The 25,068-nt window shown below is 42.3% G+C and overlaps 1 long non-coding RNA gene across 1 annotated transcript; it reads left to right on the top strand.

Annotated features, from left to right (window-relative positions):
- On the top strand, positions 1–21,780 carry LOC119115723. The gene is made up of 3 exons (XR_005096190.1): positions 1–65; positions 3,462–3,658; positions 21,636–21,780. It is a non-coding gene; the product is annotated as an uncharacterized LOC119115723 (long non-coding RNA).
- The last annotated feature ends 3,288 nt before the right edge of the window (positions 21,781–25,068 follow it).

Here is a 25,068-nt window from a genome sequence, read left to right as displayed (position 1 = left end):
GATGCTGACAGCTTGAGATCGGAAGGTTTGGAAACAATGAATGCTACTCGGAGCGGATATACAATGTGAGTTGGAGTGAAGATACAGATCACGGTTTGACAAATGATTATGATGATTCTGATGTTTCCCCACAGACAATTCCACGTTTTCATTTCCTGGTAAATTGTTTGCGCTTACCCCCTCCCTGACTCCTGTCTTCGCTTTTGTGGTTTTATTAAAGCTAACATTTGTCAGCTAAAAGATTGTTGATATGTAAAATGGCGGGGTGCACGTACGCCTCTGCCGCTTTACTAGAACTGGTTGTTTGAGAAATGACATATGAGGATTGCCCCGCTTTGACACGACAGATAAGACACATGAGTAATGTGCAGAAGATTTTAGAGTTATTACTCTTTATTACATTTATGTATCTGTTATTTGTGCCCGGTATTTTTAAGACTTATGTCACTGTAGAGAAATTGTTACACTTTTGGGTGTTTCAAAGATATATGGGAGTAATTTGCCATCATTTTGCACATGGGGGTTAAGTCAAAATGAACTGAATTCATTTTCAGGGGCAGCTCAGCTTGATGAATAGATAGTGTCACAATATTTATATATTCCAAGTTTGATATCTTTATTTTACGCCCAAGTATGTCCATTAGAAAATGGGATATATAAAGAAGAACAAAATATGCAAATTTCATATACTGAATGTAATTTCTGGTCCCGAGATGAAGTGAGAGGATCATGCTGCGTGAGGAAATTGTCCCACTAAGTGACTCTTCTCCCTCACATTGCCGAGCGGCGTCTCTCCACACGAACGGCGGCGCAACCTATTTGTCAGGAGGCGCCCATCACTCTCCACGTCGAGTCTCGGCCCAGCCAGGAGGCACGTCAGCAAAGGCTGCCGTTACCACTCAGAGTTGTGTTGAGCTTGTCTCCTCGGGCTCTCCCTGCTCTCTGCTGCAGAACGCCGTGGTCGCCGTTCTGGAGACTGGCTGCTTTCATTACAGAAATCATTAGAGGAATTACACAAGCCTCCTGCCATAGATTTCGGTCCGATGATTGTCTTTGGATTTAGTTGACCATATGGCAATTCGCATGGCTTAAATAAAATGCCACAGCTTTTGTTACACTGCTGCGTAATATAGTCGAATTTGGTTGTGGCTCCTTCTGGTGTGCACCACTTGGCCAACATGCAGCAGTATAATAAAGTCATGCAGACAGACAAAGGTGAATTCTCTCAACTAAATCAATAATCTCCAGTAATATTTGTCTTTTTAGATAAAGAATGTACGCCTGTAAGTGTTGGTTTGTTGTCTGTCTACATGTGTTGCTGCACCATTTGTGCTAAAATATCTGTTGCTGAAACAGGAATTATTCTTTTGAAAAATGATTTCCCCATTAGTTTTCCTCACTTTATGTATAATTTAGTTATTTGTTATTTAAATTAAAACGACTATATTATTTATTATTTAAATTAAAACGACTACAGTTTCTTTTTTTATTCTTTACGTTTTGCTCGATTAACTTATTTTATTACTATAATTTCCAATGGGGAAATTGACAAACAAAAGTGAACTACACAAAGTGCCACTTTGACATGGAGTCGCCTTCTTTTGTGGATGCCAGTCTAGACCACATCCATAGCTCCGCCCCTTTTTTCTCCACGCATCCTGATTGGTCAAATCAAAGTGGTATCCCCATCCAATATCATTTAAGTTTCCACTTTATTAGCAATTATGAATATTTGTGGTATCACCATTCCAGCTAATTTACAAGGTTACCTCCTTTTGTGACAATTTCCCCTGCAACGGCTTTTTTTATTCAGCCATTATGAAAATAACTTGATCGTCCTCTGGAACCTCTGCAGCTGCCTCACGGGTTATTTTGGACAATTTGATACTCTCCATTGAGCTGAGTTATAAAAAAAGTAAAATTGCTTTTGTTTTCATGGCTATCTTTAGGAATACTGTTTTTTTAATGGTTGAATATGTTAAAAATATTGACTCATATGACACATTGCACCGGAAGGGTTTTAGATGGAATCGTTTTTGATGGAGACTGTTGACAGAAAGCAACACAAACATTTTGTTCTCACTGCTTCTGTGGTCTGCTTATAATCAAACAATCATTCCAGATCTCATATGTTGTACTCGCAGCAAAATCCCTCCCCCACTCATCTCTGTAGAATCATTTTTCATGCTTACGTTGTCATGACCTGCTGGAGTGTGTATTCAGGGGATGTTTCTGATGCGCTGTCCCGAGCTGCAGAATAATGTAAGAGCACTGGTGTGTTGCCTCGGCGGCCGGGGGAGCGGATTGCCATAAAATATTAATGACTCGGAAGCCCGGCCACATGACAAGATGAATGTAATTGGCCCTCGCGGCTCTATCTGCGCATGTTAATGAGATGGGATGGTATTTAAATCAGCGGCGCCCCGGACGCAAAAGCCACAAACAAAGACACGGGGAGATAGCAGGGCGACAGTGTACATATGAAAATATCATTTTGAATCTGCAATATTTATGCTGTTTGATTCAATGCATTTATTTGCGCAGAGAGAATGGAGGTTAAGGTGAGCGCCTGTATGGAAAGCCTTTTGAGCATTTATTCGATACCCTTCTGCTCTTTGGCTTCACTAGTAAGCACGCTAGTAACTTGCTAGTAATGTTTCTTTTCACTGCGCAATAGTCAGACAACCACATGTTATTATTGTAATCTGTGCGCTGCTAGTTAAAGGGTAAGTCAAGCTAAAAACCTTCACAATAATATGCGTGTAATATGGATTAAACAGAAATTCCATCTGGTTTTAATCCATCTCTGGGGGCGGCCATTTTGCCACATGCTGTCGACTGAAAATGACATCACAGTTGCTCAGGGCTGAGATAGCGACTAAATAACATTTAAGATGGCAAACGTCACATGACCAAATCCCGAAAACAGGTGAACCGTGATTGGTCGTTACCTTTTGTGATGTCATTTTCAGTCGACAGCAAGTGGTAAAATGGCCGCCCCAATGATGGATAAAACTGCCTGCTTAATTTATATCTACATCCTATCAATATTAATCAGTGTCATGTTTAGACTAGTTAGGACACAGAACGTAAAGAAAAATTTTGACTTGACTATCCCAGTGAATGAAGCCAATATGTGTCTTCAGCAGTAACCTGCTGTAATTGAGTGTGAGTAAAGATTCTGGGAATGAATAAGGTGGTGGGGAAAAAGTCAGCAGATGGGAAACGGTGTAACTTTACTTTCATTATTTGAACAACTTTTATCTCCCATGCGAGCGCACGGTGGTCATCCTCACTAGCACCTCGTAAAAGCAGCCTAGCAGTCATGTGACTCTGGCGAGACTTAAGGTGTGATGCATTCAAGCTCTGGTGTCCCGGACAAAACTGCTGGCACTCTGCGTGTGTGCGCAAGTGTTTTTTTTTTAATCTGTGCGCACGCGCATGTGTGTGCTCTGGTGCAGACCCCGGCGGCCCATGGTGGGGGGAGGTGGCAGCAGGAGGACAGATGGTCTCCCTCATGGTGGCTGAAATAAAAGAGGGAATTAGACTACTCCAAGGTGTACACTCTGACGGCAATTACGGCAAATAGATTGGAAGTGGACCTCCAGGCACCCGGGGAGGCGGCTCCTGGGGGAAGAGCTCCACCTCACTGCATCTGGTTTGTGCGCCACCTCAATAAAAGCACACACACACACACTGCCTCACTCCTGCAGCTAAGGCCAACCTTTCTTGACCATGAACATCTTATCACCTTTTGTACATTCCAAAAACGTTATATTATGGTTCACCTATTTGCCCTAATTGCATAAATGAGCACACCCTCTTATAACCAGGGATGTGGTTCACATTCACAATCAAACCAAATTTTAAATACGTCAGCACACAACTTTGTGCGCATCAAAAAAAAAAAAAAAAAGTTTGACCTGGAATCATTTTTCTCTTTGTCAGTAGTTGGGTGAAGGATTTGCAAACAAACAATTTTAGACATCCCCGCAAACTGTTTTGGTTAGTTATTCATCCGCCTGCAGGAGTTTGAAAGCAGTCAATTATTTTTGTCTCGCTCGCTTCCGTCTATTGATTTCCCAACGATTTTCCTTGCCGCTCCAAGTTAGGATATGCGGTGATTGAATTAAATAAACCAACACGATCGATAGAAAATATGTAACACATCCGCGCTTTGCTTTAATCGGCTGTGGAGCTCTGCAGAGTGAAGAATTCCTTGCATGTGCAAATGCAAATAAATGGGAATACACATTTTATAGATCGCCTACAAGTATTTGGAACCTCGGAAAGAATTCTGTTATTTTCCGAAGCCATGCGAACAGTAGGGAACAGAAGAAGCCATTAATCCGAGCCCCGTGGCTGAATGAAGGAAAACGCATTAGAGAATAAGTGTCTCTCACCCCAAAACCTTGTGTTCCCATCAATGCATAAATGATAAAGACGCGGCGCAATGAACTAAAAGGCTCCTTGCCAATGGCTGTAAAAATAACATTTGGGTTGAGGAAAAACCTTACGTGATCCATTAACCCACCAAAAAAAAAAAAAACACTTGTATTGTTAATTCCCATCCTGCCACATGTCCCTGAAATCAACACAGGACGAGCGGTAAAAACTTTAGTGAGTTTCCCCTAACACTTTATGCCTCCAGTTATGCAAATCAACCAAAAGCTAAATTTTAAGAGCGTAGTTTATTTTTTTATTTAAATCAACGACTGCTCCTCAGAATAACAAATTGCATCCTATTGTCACAAACATGTTTTTACTCTGTGTTGTTTGTTTCTTGTGCTACCTGCCTAAACTGTGTACTATTCCATCTCAAGAGGATTTACACCGAATGTTTCTTGCTACAAAGTGAGAAATCCCTTTGTACTGTGTACAATGTAAATAAGGGCAACTTTTGGCCCATGAGTTATGGCCTATGCAACCTGCTCGGCACCCGTGTTGCATAAATTCATGAACACTAAATCAATGGCTTCTGAAAAAGCTAAAACAAAAAAGACAAAACAATTCACAAAGAATAATTAGATACTGCACATACTGTACATATAACTAATCTATATTACGTATGTAAAACAGTTTATGCACCTTTGTTTTTTGTTTTTTTCACCGTCTTAAATTATTACACAGACAGAAACACATGAGTAGAATAGGACCATATTTGTGGAAATATATTCATGGATAGCGCAGAGAAAAATAAAAGCCACACGGGATAATATTTGAATATCTATATATGTATGTTGAAATGAAATATATTGTCAAATGAAACATCAAAGAAAATAACACATTGTGGATTTAAAACTACCGCCGTACAGTAGCTTTACCTTAAAGTCTCTTTAGCTCATTGCTAAAATATAATGGAAAATGTCATTACCATGCTAATTGGATTTTGCTGATTAACAGATGGAATAACATGAAATCCCAAATTAAAAGTTGAGACAAAGACCAACTTGCAACATTGTTACAATTCATCTTGATGTGATAATCTAATGTGCTTTAATGGAGATTGATTGACTCAGTCGACGATCCTTCCTCCACTCAACACGGGGCAATCGTTTATGCATCTTTTTCGTCTCAGCTTAAAACAGAAAACTGACCCCTGAACATAACTCTTTATGGTCGCAAAATGATTAATCTAACAACTCTAATGTTTCTGCATCCAAACTAAGTAAACATAGCAGCAAATCCAGTCGCAACGATTGTCTATTGTTCTCATGCGTGTCCTAATCGCAAAAACATTTAGCCGAACGCGAGAAGAACCTTATCGAATGTTTGAAGTCTTTAAAGAACTATTTAATATCCTCCATGAATGGTTTTAATAGAGTGAGCCATATTTCAGGTGGCCTGCGTCTCAGATTGTATCGCTGCTCAACATTTGTCACCTGTCAAATTATTTTCCCCCTCGCGCGTCGTGTTCATTTGTCAAAAGAACCTCGCTCAAACTCGCCTGCTGCTTCTCGTCTGACTAAATCAAATTTTGGTGGTGGAAGGAGGGGCTTTTTTTTTTTTAAGGCGGGGTCATATTAACGATGATGCTAAAATAATAAAACTACAGATCAACCGAATTGAAATACTGTGAATTGAATTGTCGAAATGTGTAAAACTGTTAGCCAGATTTGAACGTAGCAACACTAAGCTAGCTGTACACAAGCTGTTATCACGTTGAGGTACCTTTATTCCAATTTTTATAAAATTAAGATTTTTCTTGGTAGTAATGCTTTCACACAAGATCAATAAGTGAGGTCAGGTAAACAAGACCTGGATTTGTCCACAGTTCTGACCAGACTTTTTTCATCATAAAAATATTTCCACAGTGCCTGATCAACTATTTTATCTCATTCGTCCAGCTACTTAAAGGCAGGTGTGAATTATAGCCGTGTATGCAATACACATTAATTCTTCCCTCCTGACAGTTTTATGGACGTCATTATCCGCTTTGTGGCTATGGCTGTGAATGGAGAACCTGTAGGGGGTTTTATGTGTAGCCAGTAGCTCCTCCATTCACCACATTTTAATGTCCTCACACACAACAAGAAGGCAAGTTAGCATGATGCTGGTGTGTGTGTGTGTGTGTGTGGAGGGGGGTGTCCAGGGTATCCAAGCGGCGAGCTGTGCTGACACACACAGCGGCGGCGATCTTGGCCGTGTGGATGTGAGGGAGTTTTATTTAGCTCAGGTGCAAAGGCTCATTATGGCGGCGTTAATGAGCAGCAGATGTAGCTGAGTGTGTCGAGTGGACGGGGGGAGTCGGGGGTTTCGGCGGAGGAATGAGGTGTGGCCTGTCCGTGGCGAGCCTACACGGGGGTCCTGTCCAGGGATTCCCAAATCCCCCTCCTAAGTGCAAGCGTTGCACCCGCTCTACGTTTCTTACTATCGACTCAGCAACGGCTATTAGCCAGCCCCGAAATCTGCCGACTATTGTGATTTAGTGAGCATCTCCCAACCTCGGCTATGTGCACAGCGTCTACTGGGATAGTAGTGCGCTCAGGAAGGATTTAGACCCGCTTTGAATGAGCATCTTTAATTGGTCTATAAGATGGCAATCTGCATTTTTATGATTGGCTACAAATTGTATCAAGAAAACAACAACAAGCGCTAAATCAACCATAAATTGTGTTTAAAATGTAATTAGGGAGCTTTTTGTACAAATAAAAACATCCAGGCCCAATCATTGAGCTTCCTGATGTGTTATGGTCTGATTAAATCAAGGTTGATGCGATTGACTGGCGACTAGTGTCGGTCGGGATCCTAATTAGGACAAGTGTTATGGCAGGGGTCATCAACGCAGAAGGTACGCCCCAAGGACCTCCCTAGCAGCCCATGGGCATGTTGTAAATAGAGCTTGCTAGTAATGGGCCATTGAGATTTCCTAGGAACGTCGGCTGGAGTTTGCATGTTTTCCTCGTGCTCGCGTTACGACACTAATACAATATATGATGGCAACAAGTACGAAAACATATTTGCGAAATACTTAATCAAATTGAGAAATCTAAAAAATAATCAAAACAACCAGACGTATCAAGATTAAAAAACTGTTTTTAGATTTCCGCTTGAATCTTAAATCAGAAAGCAATGCGGCTTGAGTAATAGCTCTCCATGTGGACCAGAATCATGTTTGGAGCTCCACTGGGAGAGTCTCGTCCTCCCCAGGACAACAATACCGGCAGCCAAGCCTACAGCTGGCTGGCCCTTTTTTATGTTTTTATGGTCTTGGCCTTCCCCTTGCTAGTGAGGCAAATGTTGGCCATCAAACAAAACAATTTATGAGCCAGTCTAAATTTGACCTTGGTCCTCCTTAACTGCCATTGTCCCCCTCCCCTAGAAAATGGAGGCACGCACACACACACACACACACACACACACACACACACACACACACACACACACACACACACACACACACACACACAAAGAAGTTGCAAGTTGTTGCATGTGATGAATGTGGCTGAGAGCCCAAAGAGAAGTGACGTCTGCTCTTGTCGTTGGCTCACCATGCAGCGCCAACGGTGACCCGGTGGAGCCGTGCGTGTTATTTACTGCCTCGCCTTCTGCTCTTTCACCTTCTTGTGTGGATGCTCTTCTCTTGCCACACTCACTTGTTTATAGCATTATTCTCCTCACCTCCTTTCTAATAGCGTGCTTTCACTTATTATGTTTATTTTTTTATCCATGCACTGATTAAAAAGCTAAGCATTGCTTAGTTTGGCGGCTGGAACGGATTAATCGCATTTCTATTCATTTTAATGGGAAACATTACCTCGGTATGGCGAAAAAATCTCACGGGTCTCATCAGACTGTAGGTGTACCTAATGAAGTGTCTGTTGGCTGCGCGTTTAGTGAGCGAGAAGCGCGGACGAGCCACGTTCGTATTCCTCTCACGCATTTCCCAATGAGACGAGGGCTTCAGTAATGTGTATCCTTTAGTGAGAGAACCCCATGGAGATGCATTAAAGAGATAAATTGGTATCATCCCCAATGTGACAGACTCCTCATCTGTCTTCGCTCTCCTCCATTGATCACAATTTATTTTATTTGTGTTGTTTCATTATTAGGCGGAAGACAAGCATTGCATTAATAAAGCCCCGATTATAAAGTTAAACAGATACGGTTACGCGAGGAAGCGTGCGAGGCTCCAGCGTGCCTGCTCTTGTATCTTCTTACTCGCTGGAGATGGTGTCGCAAGTGCCACTGATCGGTCACTGTCCATCTAATTCACTTCGTAACGATTAAGAAACGAACGTGAACTAGACACTCTTCTTTAAGTCAACCGCTCAATTTTTTTTCTGTCAATCTGTTTGACAAAGCACTGAGATGAACTCGCTAACATAAACTAATGTCAGCACATCAAAGCTAACTTTAGCCTAATGTTAGCTAGCAGCCCGTTTGTACCAGGAATATAATCGTAGTTATTTTTTATTCTATCGCATAAATGGAAATATTTTTTTTAGGTATTTGTTAGAGTTTGTTACTAACCTTTTACAGCACATCACTGCTTTTTAAAGACTTTAATTTGAAAGAACAACAATAATAATACTGCTGTACTATCAAATAACTCAGAATCACCGTGACAGACAATCATTTATATTGAATTGAAGTGCACATCAGGTATTTATTTATTGTCCCCTCTTGAGTGGCTTAAAAGTCAATGGAAGTCATTTATGGCAAATAGCACAGTTTATGATGTGTGAAACAATGCTAACATGCCCAGTGAGGATGTCGCATGTGACTGCGTGTGTGGCAAATGGCGAGAAATGCAAAGGGGCTCCTATGAAGCTTGTTTTGACTTTGGCACCTGGAAGTGTTGCACACTTGTTCTGTTCCCTGAGCATGGCGGTGTGTGTACGTGGGTTCACTGCAATTAAGATTGCGCCTTCATCTTCTCCCGGTGCACAATTAGTTCTCTGCTGCTGTTTGCTCTAATTGCTCTTTCTGCAGGGATTGGTGTGAAGCCAATGATTAGGATGGTGAGGGGTTTATCTCCTTTCCTTTACTCTGCCCCCTTAAAAAAAATCATTTGTAAACTCCCCAGTGTAATTACAGACTGCCATGATTAATTGTCTATTGAAATTAGCACGGATCTGGGTTTCATTTTAACCGCAACAAATATTAATTAATGTTAACGCTCCCCTTGCCTGGCCCCCCCACGCTCCCTTTTTTTTGAATACTCATTCCAGCTTTGAGCAATGGAGATTGGCACTTGCTTATCACAAAATATTTTGATTTAAAAGATGTGTTTTAGGCCATAAATAATCATTGCAGGGAAACGGCAGGCATAGGATTTAAATGATGACTCATCTGTTAGTCACAAGCTGTCAAGAATATACAAAGAAGCAGCTCGGCTTTTGTTTGCAAGAATAGTCACATTTAATTCACTTTGTATTTATTTAATCTGTTTCGTGCAGAAAATGACAAGTTGAATCAGTGCCATATAATCATATTCAGCATATTGTCATACCGTAATGCAAAGAACGCAATGTCACCTTGAATAAAGCATGCAGCCCAGGAATACATTTGGGTAATAATATGGAAATGTACACTTTGTGGTCTGAATTAGAATATCTCCATACTCTATCAAATAGAAAACATTGGCTTGAACTGGAACCTCTCATTGTATAACTGTAAAATACACTTCTACTTCTACGTCTCATAACTGACATATTTAAAACGCCAATAAACATTTAATATAAGTTTTCTGCAAAAAAACGATGGGGGGGGTTGTAAACCAAAATATTGGGAAAAGAAGTGTCAGTCGCCATGTGTTGCTGCACTTTTTGTGTTCAGTCGTTTGCTTAAAGCGCCAAAACATAGATGCATTTTAGCATTAGGCTCACGGATTGAAAGGCGTATGTGACTGTTTTGAATACACAAAGTGTCCTTCTATTCTTTTTAACGTTTACCGTATCTTTCGAACTATAAGGCGCACCGGACTATAAGGCGCATCTTTAATGAATGGCCCATTTTAAAACTTTGTCCTTATATAAGGCGCACCGGACTATAAGGCGCACCATTAATGCATCATGTCAGATTTTTAATCCAAATCAAATCATTCTCCATATTATCTTTGTTATTTCAACTTCAGACGCAACAAATTACTTTAGAATCACAAAATAATGATCCATGATTCATGATTCATAATCTTCAGCGGGCCACTTATGATTGATTTCATGACACAATGCTTCGGGCCAGTTTAAATTTAGGAATTTGGTCCATATATAAGGCGCACCGGACTATAAGGCGCACTGTCGGCTTTTGAGAAAATTTTAGGTTTTTAGGTGCGCCTTATAGTCCGGGAAATACGGTAGTTCCACAGTCAACTTCAACAAACTCACTGATTGAAATTGCCAAACTGCTGCTTGTTATCGTGATTTACGTAAAACCCGGTTTGCATGTCTACCAATTTGACATACTGTACAATGCGCATTATCAGCAATTGTACCAAGGAAGCCGGTCGACCTTCATTGTGCCTTCCTCAGTCCGTGATCAGATAAAGCAATCACGCCTGGCAGATCAAACTAATGCCTTCACCTCTCAGCATCTGAGGACGGCCGTGGAATAAAAACGCAACGGCCATGAAAGAAGTGTGACATAACTTGATCCGCGCAGTGATGGCGCACACCACCGTTTGCACCCGGCAATACATCAGTGCCAGGGAACGCCGGACGTGGAGACGCTCTGATTGAATTAGGCGCCGTGGCGGCTCAGGGGAGAGTTCATCTATAGCCAAGCAACGGGCTCCTTCCCTCTGCCTGAATCTGTCTTAACAATGTTTAAGGACTTTCAGGTCATTCAGTCAATGTCTGGCTAACTGAAGACATCAAAAAGACACACAGTGCACTCGTTGTTCGACCTCGGTGTAATTTCGACGTTTGCGTGCATTGTTAAAACAATTTTTTTTTAATTAAAACCAAGGCAGCATATGAAATAAAATAGCTAATTTTCTGTTATATTAAAATCCAAAAGTTGTCATGTGAATGCAGTTTTAAGTTAACAATTCTGAATTCGCCTTTTTTTTTTTCACCTACCCGCAATGAATTGCACCGCTAAGATAAACGCTGTTGCCATGGTTACCTCCTCCCGCCTACCTGGCGAGGTCAGCATTTGAGGCGTTCCTTCAGATTGGAGCACCAAATTCTCTCAGCCAACTGTGCAAATACTCAATTACGTTTGCTTAAAGAAAATGATTTGTTATAACAGCCCGTGTGCAACTTGTGTGACATCAGCGTTGCCCGGGCAACATTGGCTGATTGCACAGGCTGGAATTAGGTATTGATCAGAGGAGGGGGGGCCCGGCGCTGGTGAAGAGACTGGAAGCGGTCCGCCGTTAGGATTTACAGAGCCGAGGGCTTGGGGGTTGAGGGGGGGGGTTGGAACAACCTGCACGCTTTGCCCCTGCTCAGAGAGCTGAGAGGCCCTCAGGAACCAATTTACACAGCGCTACAGTGCAATATCTGCTGCAGTCAATAATGGAAATCTGATGGCCTCTGTGCCATCAATGTGACCGCTCCTCTGCTTCTCGTTAGAGCACCTTGAAAGTTCTAGGGCAATCCTTACACGCCATGGATTTCCAATGCAGCAGGCATATTTTGACTTTGCTATTCTGGTTGTAATTAGACCTCTAAATAAGGTTGCTGCCTCCTCACTTAGTTCTTGTTCACTAGTCACATTTTGCAAGTGAAAATGCTCAGCCAATCAAAAGCTTTTAGTCGACCGCAAATTATTTTACTCTGTTACATTTTTTTACTGGCTCCCCTGCTGTTTTAGTGTTTGGCTGTTACCATAGCTCTTGTAGCTATCGCACCTGTGGCGGAAATACAAACCATTTTGGGGTGTACTTAACCAAACTGTTGGAAAACGTATCTTCAGGAAAAGTAATTACAGTGACCTCACATCAACAGCTGTTGTTTAAAGTAGCAAAGGGGACGCCATTGATTCATTTGTTGAAGTGGGTAAAGCCTGTTGTCGATTGAGAAAATGGATTATTGTGTAAACTACAAGATGCCATTTGTTTAGTATTTAAGATAAGTATTTTTTGACCGATTAGATTTGGTCAAAATGATGTTGAGAAATACAGAATATAATGTTGCCACTCTTCCATCTCTACTTTTTGGTCCACTGGACAACAACAATTGGTCCTTACCAAACCGTTCCCACAGTTGGAAGCATGAAGTTGTCTCCAATATCTCAGTGAGATGATTGATTACCATTCGGAGGAACTAAAGAGTCTTGCCCAATTCAAGACAGATTTATTTATTGCTTGAGAGGGTTTTTCTCAAAACATTTCCCCAACGCGAACAAATGGTCCCGACGCCCAACGAAGCACTCCCTCTCTTGGCAGTGCTTTGCAGTGCAATCTCCAGTGAGAAGCAACACGTCCTGACATCTGAGGACATTTAAGCCCAAAGTCTCATCGTGGCCAACTTTCCTCCATTTTCATATGGAGACCGAGGTGCCGCTTCAACATTAAACAGACCCGAGAGATGTGCGCCACTTGTCTCATTTGTTGGCTCCTGTTATGGAATAACATTTGCCAAAATAAGCTACATACATACGCTTTTAAAGTAAGACAAAAGAGAATTTAATAGAATCCAGCAATCCACGGGAGTAAAATTCCAAGACTTGGATGTCATGGAAAGTCTGCTTGTCTGGATTCCCCCAATGCTCTTTTGTAGAATATGAAAAGAGAATTGAAGGAGTTGCTCAGATTTAAAGCTGATGTCATCACGCCTACGTACCACTTGCTGCCGGCTGCAGAGTTATGACTCATCATCTGTAATGCGTTGAGCTTCAACCCTTTGATTAGATCAGTTGGACTTCAATAAACCACTGCTGGATTGTGCTGGGTGGAGCAGTAGCAGCGGCCAGCCAGAACGTGATGCATCCACAACGGTTGAGGTTGGGCGCTGATGCTAATGCAAATAATGTAACATGGAACGGCTTTGAAATTAATTTTCATATTTTTTTCCTCCATTGAAATCAAATTTGTTTGTTATTGATTGTTCTCCCCTTCACTTTGTGTGGAAAAAAAAACACATTTATGTATTTATTTATTTATTTATTTATATACACACAAATACAATACAGCAATACAGTCATCTCCCATGCTGCTCATCAATTTTCCTTAACATGTTTATCGTGTGAAGCGCAATCAAACGGCACGGCAAAAATTTACACTCTCATCAACAAATGTGAAGACAAGGTGGTGTCCAACTCTGCACGTACATCATTCAACAAACACATTGATGTTCAATATGGCTATTAAAATGCTCACTATAAATATAACTACTTTCAAAAAATACCAATCAAGCTCATATATATCATAAAACAATACATTTGCTGCTATAAACCTGACAACGCGTGTGAAAAATGATATGCGCTGATTAGGGCGCATCCCTATGTGTGCCATTCAGCGGCTAATCATAGCGTCGAAGCGATTGCACAATGAAAACCGCCTTGTGTCTGTGCGAGTGTGATTGCGTGTCGACATCCCGCCTGTGAGCCTATCCATTAATTTCCGTCACTTTTTTCGCCCCCTTTCGAGTGCGATTACACGCCGACGCTAGCCCCGCAACTTGAACGTGTTGTACATCTCGTGCGGCGAGCTCAATGTCATCTCTTTGTTGTCTCCAAATGCAATCAATGAAGGTCCTGCCGGCCCATCCACTCAAAGTCAGAGGCAAGCTATCGAGGGCCACGCCGAGCTCTTCTGTCAAATCTCACAATCGAGCCCATATTTCTTCGCGGTCGTGTTGCGCTCGTCTTCACTCTCGCTTTGTGGCTGCCCGCGCACCTAATATACAAAAGATCTATTGAAATATGCATGAGGCCCCGGCGATGGCGGCCACTAAAAATACACTCGAAAAGGGGATACATTGACAGCTCTGTTATTGAGCTCTCCTTGAGCTCGCCTTCCGTCGGAGCAGCCGTCGCTCCGGAGACTCATGCATTATCAAACGCACGCGACACCTTGGCGTGTCTGACACACTCTGCCCTCGCACTCCATTTCCCCCCTTTGCCTCGCGGCCACACCGAAAGGCTCACAAGTCTCTTGACTTACTAAAAAAGGACAATCTGCCATTGTTTGGATTTTTTTTCACAATTCTCCAAAAGACTCCTATTCATGAAATAGATGTGTGGGAAAAAAATCGATATATGTTACTTATATCGCGATAGAAACAAACCATATTAAGCTAGCAGCTAACGTTAGCGGTCTTCACATATTGACTCTATTGTGTCGAACAAATTCTGTTCATGTTCCTAATTAATTTTCCCATTGGAAATAATAAAAATACTGTACAGCCTCCAGTCCACAAAAATATTTGCTATGATTTAAAACCGCAGGGAGAAAATTTGTCGTCGTCTGGCAACCTCACACCTCCGTAATTGGGACGATTTTGGAAAGGTGCTACAGTATCCACCCCTCCAACTTTAATAAGTTGCAGAGTCCAGGGTTCCAGCTTTTTGTTCCCAAGGTGCTGGTTGGAGTTAGCCAAGATTTATCACTTAAACATTCTCAAGCACTCATGCTAAAGCAGACAAATGTCTGGCTGCTCTGCGATGCTTTCCGCAGCCATCAGAATCGGGGCAACAACTCCACCTTTAATAGTTATCTATGGAGTCTCTCGCATGCAATGAACACCCACATTTATTTCGCTGCTTTCTCCCAATGAGGCAAAGTGGATCAATTAGTGCAGACTACAAGTTCAGCATCTTTACACATAGTATCAATTGTTAAGTTAAGAACCAGCAGGTCCCCAGATTATCTCACTTGTGTACCTCCCATCCCTCCTTTCCAGAGCCGGCCCCATTACAAATGATCCTCTGATACACACAACCTTGGCACACACCCTCTCGCTAATGGCCCGCAGATTGATTTTTAATTAGTGGCACTTTTGGACCGTCGCCAACTCAAATGGACTTTTATGAAAAACAAATCAGCTTTTAGTTTTTAAAAGCTGTAAAGAGAGTTTATGTTTGTTTTTTTTACAAGCAGTCAAAACAACTCAGACTACAACACGTGATTGAATCATAACGCTGCGGTGGATCCTACGAAAAGTTTTCCAGAAGTGCTGCGTTGAGAGGTCCTCTGTGGACGTGCAGCCGCCGACTCCAAAAGTGGGTCGGGTCAGATCTGCTGAAGATTGGAGGCCAATGAGACGTCAGCTCGCATTAAAGGAGCTGCCCAGATGAGACGCTCATCCGTGCCCGGAGTTCATCTGGCATGAGTTCATTCTACTCAAAGTGTGCCCAACTTTCTTGAACTGGGTCACGACTGACTTCTCTGCCTCTTGATTACTGAATTTCTGCTGTCATAGCTATCGCACGTGACAACATTACGTGATTCATTTGTACTTTTTCTGAAAGTTGCCCAGCTCCCACCCACCAAAAAACACGACCCAACAATCCACTCAACAGTAATTTATCACTGCGATCCATCATTATCATCTTTTATTACGGCCAACGCTAGAGATATAATTCACAAATAGGCTGGCAGTGTGGAGATGACAGTGAGGGAGAGGAATGTCCTTTAACTGCGTCCTCTACCTGCCGCCATCACCAGAGTCTCTGCGGTGGAAGAATTTAAGAGGGACAAACCTTGGAATGGGGTTGGGAGCTGGGGAGCAGGGGGCCTGGCTTGATAGCCCCAGTGCATTGTGGTCCGGCAGAACTCCCAATACGACACCAGCGTAGCATGAGAGAGAGAGAGAGAGAGAGAGAGAGAGAGCCATGTCACATGACCACCTTTGTATTCAGCGCCTATAAGTCACCGTCTATGCGTGGGGATTGATCTCGGGCCGGACACTCCCCGGTGTTTGATCCCGCAGATTAATGCAACAGGGATTCCCGGTGCAGGCCTTTGTCTCTCCACGCCCCCCGAATTTGTATCCGAGCAAAGGTTGAGTCCCACGTTTATTTGGGTAATGAATTGCTGTAATTAATGCAACTATTGATTCCCCCTCAAAGGCCAGGCCGATTTCTAATTTAAAGGGAGTGGGAGTGTTAGTGAGAGGATGAGGAGAGGGAAAGGCGAGCCTGGGTATAGGCAAAACAATTGCACTAGCAGAATGAGAAAGTAATTGTTCAATGAATCACATTTGAATACATTCAATTAAATCTTTGGGGGCGGAGGAGGGTGTGTGCGGTGTTATTTCATCTCACTGCATGTTGTAATAAAAATGTAAATCCACGGAGGACATCCGCGAGCCGATGAGGGCGTAGCATCTCCGAGCTCGGGTGTCACGCTAATAACCGCAATGCAATTTCCTCCCACAAACAGGCGAGAGTGCATTAGCATATAATCTGCCGGAATTATGACCATACTAATCTCCATCACGTCGACCTCTCGGGGGGAATTCTGCATCCTTTAGTTTCCATCGCGGGCAGGTTTTTACCATTTCCAAACGCATGGATGTAATTGCTTTGTAATACAAAAAAAAAAACTGAATCTGTTGCTAGTCAGGATTGCGTCTGTGTATGATAAATGTGGGCTGTACAAGTTTTGCAGGGCGTCTTTAAATGCGCCGTACGTCCTTCGCCTTGCTGTGAGTGTGTGGCCTGTGTAAACACCTGGTCACACCTGACCACAGAACAATGAACAAAACAAGCGCGCCATCTATTATTCCTCGTTGGCTTTCACATGGCGGCTGCCCCCCCCTTGTGAGTAATTACAACAAAACGAGACTTTGACCTTTGCCGTGTATATTGAGGTTGGGGAAAAACTTGGGAGTTAACTGGAATATCATCAATATGGACGAATTGATTGCACGTGTAATTGCGGTTAAAAATAGGGGTGAATATCACTTTGATGAGCAGGACAAAACACTATCAACCATAGTCCTGTCTTTTTAGCACTGTCCATCCAGAACGGCCATTTCTGAAGTAGCTGTGAAAGTATGTTGGTTCCGTCAGACTGAGCCGGTCACATGATTTCGGGTTGTGTTGCTCTCATCATAGATAAATAGATTTATAGTAGACTAAGCAGGCTAAAATACGTCACAGTGGACAATGTTCCTTTTAAGCTATTAGACAGCATGGACGTTAGCTTAGCATTAGCATCACCGTAAGCAAGCAACTCAGAGTGTTATATCTATTTAGTCATATCTATAACTGTTTTCTATTGAGGTGCTAGTCTTGTACATGTTTCTCAAATATGTTATTTTTGGTAGCGTACACATTTATTTTTGTATTGCTCATATTTATAGCTTCTAATCACGGAAGCGGTTAATTGTAGGATTGTTTTTCCTTTCTTTGTGTCTCAGAGACGAGTATCATCATGTTAAACAAAGTTAGCTTGTAAAGCTTTATGACATGGATATGATTACCTAAGAAAACATATCGTTTGCACAATCAGTCAAAGTACAGAGATCCGCTAAAACTCAATCAATCAATGCTAGCTATGTGTAGTATTAGAATGTGTTCCGGGAGCAACATCCTAACAGAGCTGCTTACACATCTCATCAATAACCCAGCGACACTCCAGTCTATTGCCGCTCGCTTTTTTACCGTTCTAAGAACAATTATGATGGCTAAAGATTTATTATTATTATCATGGCCCAGACTTTGTAAGAATGTGCAAACTAGGCGCAAGACTAATTAAGCAGACCAAATAGCAATGACGCCATGCCCCGACTGCCAGAGCCGAGTAAGAGCTTGAAAAATGGCTCCTCGGCAATTCAATTAATCAGTTGTATTTTGCTTAATTTTGTTTGACGTTGGCAGAGGAAAATGTCCTCTGGGAGTGTGTGTCCTTTGACCGTTAATGCTTTGGTAATTCTTTCATCGGTAAGGCCCATGATTGAAACAATCAGTGTGTGCGTGCGCTCATTGATTACAGTTTTGTCCCTTTTTAGTCGGTGGATACATGCGCCGACATATATCATGAATCTGCTCTTCATCTATCTATGTAAGACAGCGTGTTTTTTTTAAATTAATGTATTTATTTTATCCAGTGAGTGCGTATACATGGTGATTGTAAAGCCCACACAGCGGAACCCGATTAACCTTTTCGTCCCCGTGACCACCGAGGCTCCCCTCCTTCCCAAAGCATTGTTCAGGACCGAGATGTTGATCTTTGGTGATGAATTAAGAATAGCGCAGTAATTACCAAACACTTCGGACACGCCGGCGACATTTTTCAGCCGTGCCACACAGGTTTTTGTTTTCCTCTCTGGCTTTCACCTGGAATCCTGAGGCTCCTTGCTCTTCCTTAACTTTGTTTTCTCTGACACAGATTAGATCTGCCACCCCATTACAGATTCATTTTCCTAATTTTTCATGTCTGTGCTGTGCCCCATCTGCACAGGGCTGATAATTGTGGGGACCAGCCCTGGTGATTAACATCAGCAGAATTAATTACGCCCGCCATTAAGGCTCCAGGTTGCACACAATGATCAAGAGAAATTAACTTTCTCCCAGCCTCCTAAATCATCTCACCTTCAAGTGGAGTGATGGCGAAGAGACATGCCGGGAGTCGCGGACCCCACTTCTTTAAGCAAAACATAAAGTGACCACCCCGCACCCCGAGCGCACGACTCGCGGCTGATGGCTATCAATTACGCCGCCTTATGTGGTGGGATGACTGAGAGGTGTCCAGGGCCTTGTGACTAATGGACCTGGGCCGAAGCCACTCGGCAGCAGGGACACGACTGTTTTTCTAGCCAGGGAGCACCGGCCAGATGCCGAGTGGCTCGCTTCACCTGCCTGAAATGCAGACACACGTAGTTAGATTCTTGCACACCACATTTGAATGAGCACACCGTGGCCGAGTTGTCACTTAACTGTACTCAGACAAATGAGCCAGAATCTGAAGAATGAAAGTTTGGTTTTAAAAAGCAGTTTCTATCCATTCATATTAAAAAAAACAAAAAAACAGTGTTTTGTTTTTTTAACAAAGAAAAATAGTGGTAGTGTATAGTAAAATATAAATATAAAAAGGAAAAAAAAAAAGTACTAAACTGCTTTTATCAAGTGTAATTATTTTTACTTACACACTGTTGTGCATATTCGTGTTGTGCCTTTAAATGGTGTGGTCTCTCTCTCTCTCTCTCTCTCTCTCTCTCTCTCTCTCTCTCTCTTTTTTGTAAGCCATACTGAGGACAAATTTGTTAAATATAAATAAAAATAAAACACTCTCAACCATTGTATATAGTGGAGCCGTTCCATTGTGTGTACTTATACAAAGTAGCAATTTAGTTGACCAAATGAATTGGTTTATGAACTTCCTGTAGCATTTTTACCGTTTAGAAGGTGAATGTGGCCGATGCTGATGGAGCGAGATGCTCCCGATGCAGTAAGAGGCGGCCATAATGTCTGGAGCAGATAAGCAAATTCCATTTGCATCACATTGACTTGTCAAGGTTAAGTAGTGAGTTAAGTAGTGTGCAAGGGGGAAAGGAAGCCAAAATTCTCCATCCTTCTTTTTGTGACTATTTAGAAGCAAGCACAAGAGGATCAAGAAAAGTCTCAAGTTTGTGGCTCGGGCCGTAAAAAAACAAAAAACAAACACTGAGCGTTTTGGCAGGCCGGCGAGCATGCGGGGCAGACAGGAGACGCCTGTTTGCGTGGGGAGCTTTTGGCTCTCTGCTCTCGTTTAGACTGATTTGATTTAGCTCTGCAGGATCTAATTAAGCTGAGACCTAAAACCTCTTTGGAGTTTCACCAGCCATATTGTGCATGTCAGCCTTTGAAAAATGGCCCTGAGCAATCAGGCTGGTGTACTGAAACTCTATGTGTATTTTTAAGTAACGTACACACGTGGTACAGATGATAAAATAGTGAACCGGTATGTGGGCGTAATTCTCAGTTAAGAGAGCCGCCGGAATTTTCCAATATAAATTTTGTATCTATTGATTGATTTGCTAAAATAATGGTCACTCAAGTGCTTAATTAGAACAACCCATAACCGGTTTTATCGAAAAAGTTTTTAATGATGAAATATCATTGTAATCTGTCAACTCCCAAATGTATCGTATCACAAAAGATATATTTCAATTTTTTATTGGCTTTTATTGTTCCTCACTAATTCTGGCCCAATTACATTGCTGGGAAATCATGTGATGTGACAATAATAAATTACAGCAGCAAATCTGTTGCTCTGCATTTGATCTTTATTGAAGTATAATAATGAATCACATGTGATGTTTGTTGTTTGGGAAAGTTACAACATTGCTGTGGGAAGTTAAGAATGTGGTGTTCCTCATTTTCGGTCAAAGTGTTAAGCGCTTTACTATTTTAAACCCTCCCGATGGCAACGGATGGTATGTGTATATGTAACTGAAAAATAAATGGGCAGAATGGGAACATAGTTCTCATGTGACCTAACCCTAAAAAAAAAAGTTTTCTCCCATGATGACTGTCACATGGCTTCCTCTTTTAGTCTAGTGCGAGAATGCTTCGTGAAATCCTCTGCAGTCAGCATGTTTTGTTTTCCTAAAAAGCGCAGAAGGTGCAATATCATCACTTCTTATCGTCACCCCAACACGGACGATTTCGTAAAAGACAGACCGAAAGACAAACAACATTATCACGCAGCATTCACAGAGACAGTTGCTGTCAGTGTTTACAAGCGTTTTTTACACCGCAGCTTCCGCTTATAACAATTTTACACACCCCATCAGGCCACTGAACATGCATATTAAAGCATCATAAAGTGCATAATGAATACAACTCGTCATAATGTATGACAAGTGGGAGCATAGAAGTTTTGAAGGCATCACGCCTCTTTGTGTGATATTTGGCCGTTGGGCAAGGAGAGCTGTGATCGCTTATGCACTTTGAGTCATTTATTGAAAAGGACATTAGTTTTCATGGAGGGAAAGATTCGCTGATGAAATTGACCAGCAATTTTGTTTACTCTTTTTTATCATCAATTATCTCCTTGTGTGCCCCACACTGCCCCCAAGAGGCCAAGGGACACAGGTGTTTATATTTATGTATCCTTTTCGTTTTTTTATATACAGTATTATTATTTTATGTGTGACTAATTTATTCTCCAGTTGTACATTTGAGTTTTGATAGTTGAATACATTTCAAAATGAATGATTTCAATATCAATAAAAAAAAATCATGATTATTGTTTTCCCCCAAGTCACTGCATTTCTTTCCATTAATTTCACCATGTGTTTCCGCGTTCACCCCAGGAACCTTGTAATGGTCGGAGTGAGACAATCCAGAGAGTGTCATGGCGTGACATTTACTGCCCTTTCTCTGGAGAAACAGGTAAGCAGAGCACAGCATCTACAAAGTAGTCCCCTTTGACACCAGCACTCTACAAATCAAGTGTGAGAGGACAGGCCAGAAAGAGAGCGAGCGAGAGGGGCAGTGACACAAAATGTCCTTTACGCTTTTTAGCTCGAGACATCTGGGATATGTCTACTTGCTTTTGCCGCAATTCAGATTGACACACAGTATACTCCTTTAAAGTCAATATGTGTGCGGCGGGCGCACCTTCTGCACGCGTTGCCTTCCGCAACACAGTGGGAGGTATCGGCCTCTATTGAAATTAGCCGTCTAAGGTTCGCTTATTAGATAATGCTTCCTGTATTAGAGTGATAGCAGGCAGATTTACAGCTGTGTGTAACCATAGGGCTGTGCTCATTAAATTCAGGATGCCATCACTCCACGCCACCACCGCATGCTGTATGTCACGCGTATCCTCTACCACCCACCCTCTCACATCCACAACATCCTTTAAATCTGTCATTGCCAGCCCAAACGGGGGGTTCCGCATTCAGCAACACACACACATACATACACCCTCGCGCAGTCATGCATGTGGTGGGCACATATGGAGGGTGACGCACAGGTGCGTGAGTGGAACATTGCGTACACACAAGCATCACCCGTCACTATTGTGCGTGTGTGTGTACGGATGTGGGGGCCCGTCCACATGGGGAGAGGCGCAGGCGTGACGCTCATTACAGAAGCAAGTGTGTACACGGGCCTGATAAGCAGAACAGGACAAGATAAGGAAGGAACGCTGCATAGCTGCAACAAAGTTCATTCAGATATTGAGATGCCTCTTCTAGATGAAAGTGCAGCAAGTCACAAGTTAAAAAGTGCACTGGACATTTTTTTTTTTTTAAGATCGCCACCTCCACCTTTTTTGTCTCTCTGTTGATGTTATGCTTAGTTAGGTTTGGCTCCAGTTCGGCTATCAACATAAATGAAATTACATTTTCTTATTGCCACGTCAAAATTCTGTCACATTCACAAAATGAACATTTCTGCAGCTAATTTTAATACAATATTTTTTTTTTACTTTGCATGTTTTCTCCAATACAATATTCCCAGTGTATGTCATGTTGTTTGCATGGATATCACATACAACAAAACACAATGTACACAATATAAATGAAAGGGAAATTGATGGTAATAATATTTCTACTACAGTATCAGTGTGAAAAGCCTGTTGAGATTTTGTCGAGGTCCACTTGTAAAATGACCCCTGCTGGCACCGACTATTATACAACATTAGTCCCTGACTCGGGGGACCATGCACATTCCTCTTTAAACGGAGTATGAACTAATTTGAAATATTACAGATGCAGCAATAATAACTTGGGTTTTGTGTGTGTGTGTGTGTGTGTGTGTGTGTGTGTGTGTGTGTGTGTGTGTGTGTGTGTGTGTGTGTGTGTGTGTGTGTGTGTGTGTGTGTGTGTGTGTGTGTGTGTGTGTCTATATCTATCTATATATATGTTTTTTAGTCAGATTTCAAATGCCTCCTCACAGGGCCTGAGTGGTGTCCCTCGATGATGTCATAATTTTCCCTGTCCTGTGATTGGTTGGTCAGAGCAAATCATGTTTGACAACTCCATATGCGTGGTGGGTATTTTATGTAAATATTTGAGATTTTTGTCATGTTGCCATACAAATATTGATTCTTAATGGCTCCCAATGATGTACGTCGTACATCAGCGGCATGATCATTGTGGCTGATAGCAAAGATAAATGCGTGTTATTGTTTGCGCGATGACAGTGTGCTTCAATCAGGTCCTCTCCGCTCTAATCCCAGGTAGAGGTCCATAAGTGCTGAGTCAGTTAGTGCCTTTTCGATCCATCACGCTGGCTTTGTAGTGGGCAGGTGTATTCCCAGACCCCCCCCAGAGACGAATGAAACACCTGCCCGGCGCTGCTCGGGACTTCATCATCCCGCCATCCCTTTGTCTCATTCGGCCGGGGGATCTCAACGTCGGGGCGGCGGAAAAGTGTGAAAGCAGCACTTTTGTGCTCATTTGTTGTCTGTACACAAAAATTAGTGTCAGGATAGGGTCCTTCCCAAATGTCTCCCACATCTGTCCCACTCCCCTGTTTCTTTTCTCGCCCAGTAGGGAAGGCCATAGCTGAGTGTGTGATGGTCACATGACTTGGGATGTGCACTGATAACCACATAGTGGATTTTAGTACTGGACATGTGAGAGCGGTGAGTCTCTGCATGTGTTTTCCTCCAGGCAGTCAATTAGCGGCTCTGTGTCGGAGCTGTAAATAAAGGTTTTTATTACCGCGCACTATCTGCGCCTCATCAATAGTCTGATGCATTGGACTCTTTCCAAGCACCGGCTCCCCCTCTTGCCGTTTTGCAGTAAAACAAAAGCAGACCGGGCAAGGTCATTGGCTGGATTAAGTTTGGAATTCACAGTGAATTTACAAATACACCAAGATCCTTCAGTGGACTGGTCATTTAGAAATATCATTGACAAAATGGGCAATTTTCTGTCTAAACGCTTGAGAAATAGATGCATTCCTGACCTCTGGCTCATTCAAAACAGATTTATCCGGGCATGCCTGACAGTGTCAATATATCGTGTCAAGCACTCCGTCATGTACTAGCTTTAAAAAGAATCAATCAATCAATCAATATTAACATACAAAGTAGGTGCATCAATGTCTGCGGATTTATGAGTGCTAATACGAGTATATCGGAGTCTCTTAAAGGAAACTGCAAAACAAACGACTCGTCGTATTGAAGAGCTTCAATGATCATCCATCCAGAAAGTCATAAATATGTTACAAAATGTGTTGTTGAATTAAATGGGACAGCCTTACATTAAATTTAGGTTAAAATGTTTTTACTGGGTTTTTTTTCCACACACACTTGCCATGGTTTTAAAAACAACGTGTAAGTCAAAAGTGCCATCGACACCTGAGGCATCTCATTTATTTGATGCATCCACTGTTGAATGCAAATATATGCACGTATCAATTTCACAGAAGCGAAAAAGCCAAGGCTCCACCAATCTCCTGTAAATTGAATGCTGATTCTATTTATATTTGCTGTGATTTATACCCGCTTTCCTCTATGCGAGGGAACAGGAAACAGATGCAAGGAATTGTTCTTTCCCTGAATTCCTCGGGGAGCGATTGTAGTCAACACCGACGTGTGAGACCGCCTTTGTACTTGCATGTGAAAAGGTGTAGACAGTATCTAAATGGACTGCTTGGTTTCCCTCTTCTGGATGTCCATTTCCTCACATGTTTCCATGTGCGTACGTCCGTCTGGCCAAAACAGGTTATCGACTGCGGGTTCTCTCCCCTGATGTGCTTGTGGAGCCAGGTCGCGGCCTCATCGGGACA

The sequence above is a fragment of the Syngnathus acus genome, chromosome 21 (assembly GCF_901709675.1).
Source record: "Syngnathus acus chromosome 21, fSynAcu1.2, whole genome shotgun sequence".
NCBI lineage: Eukaryota > Metazoa > Chordata > Actinopteri > Syngnathiformes > Syngnathidae > Syngnathus > Syngnathus acus.
The sequence above is the reverse complement of the archived record's forward strand: the minus strand, read 5'-3'. Positions and strand labels throughout refer to the sequence as shown.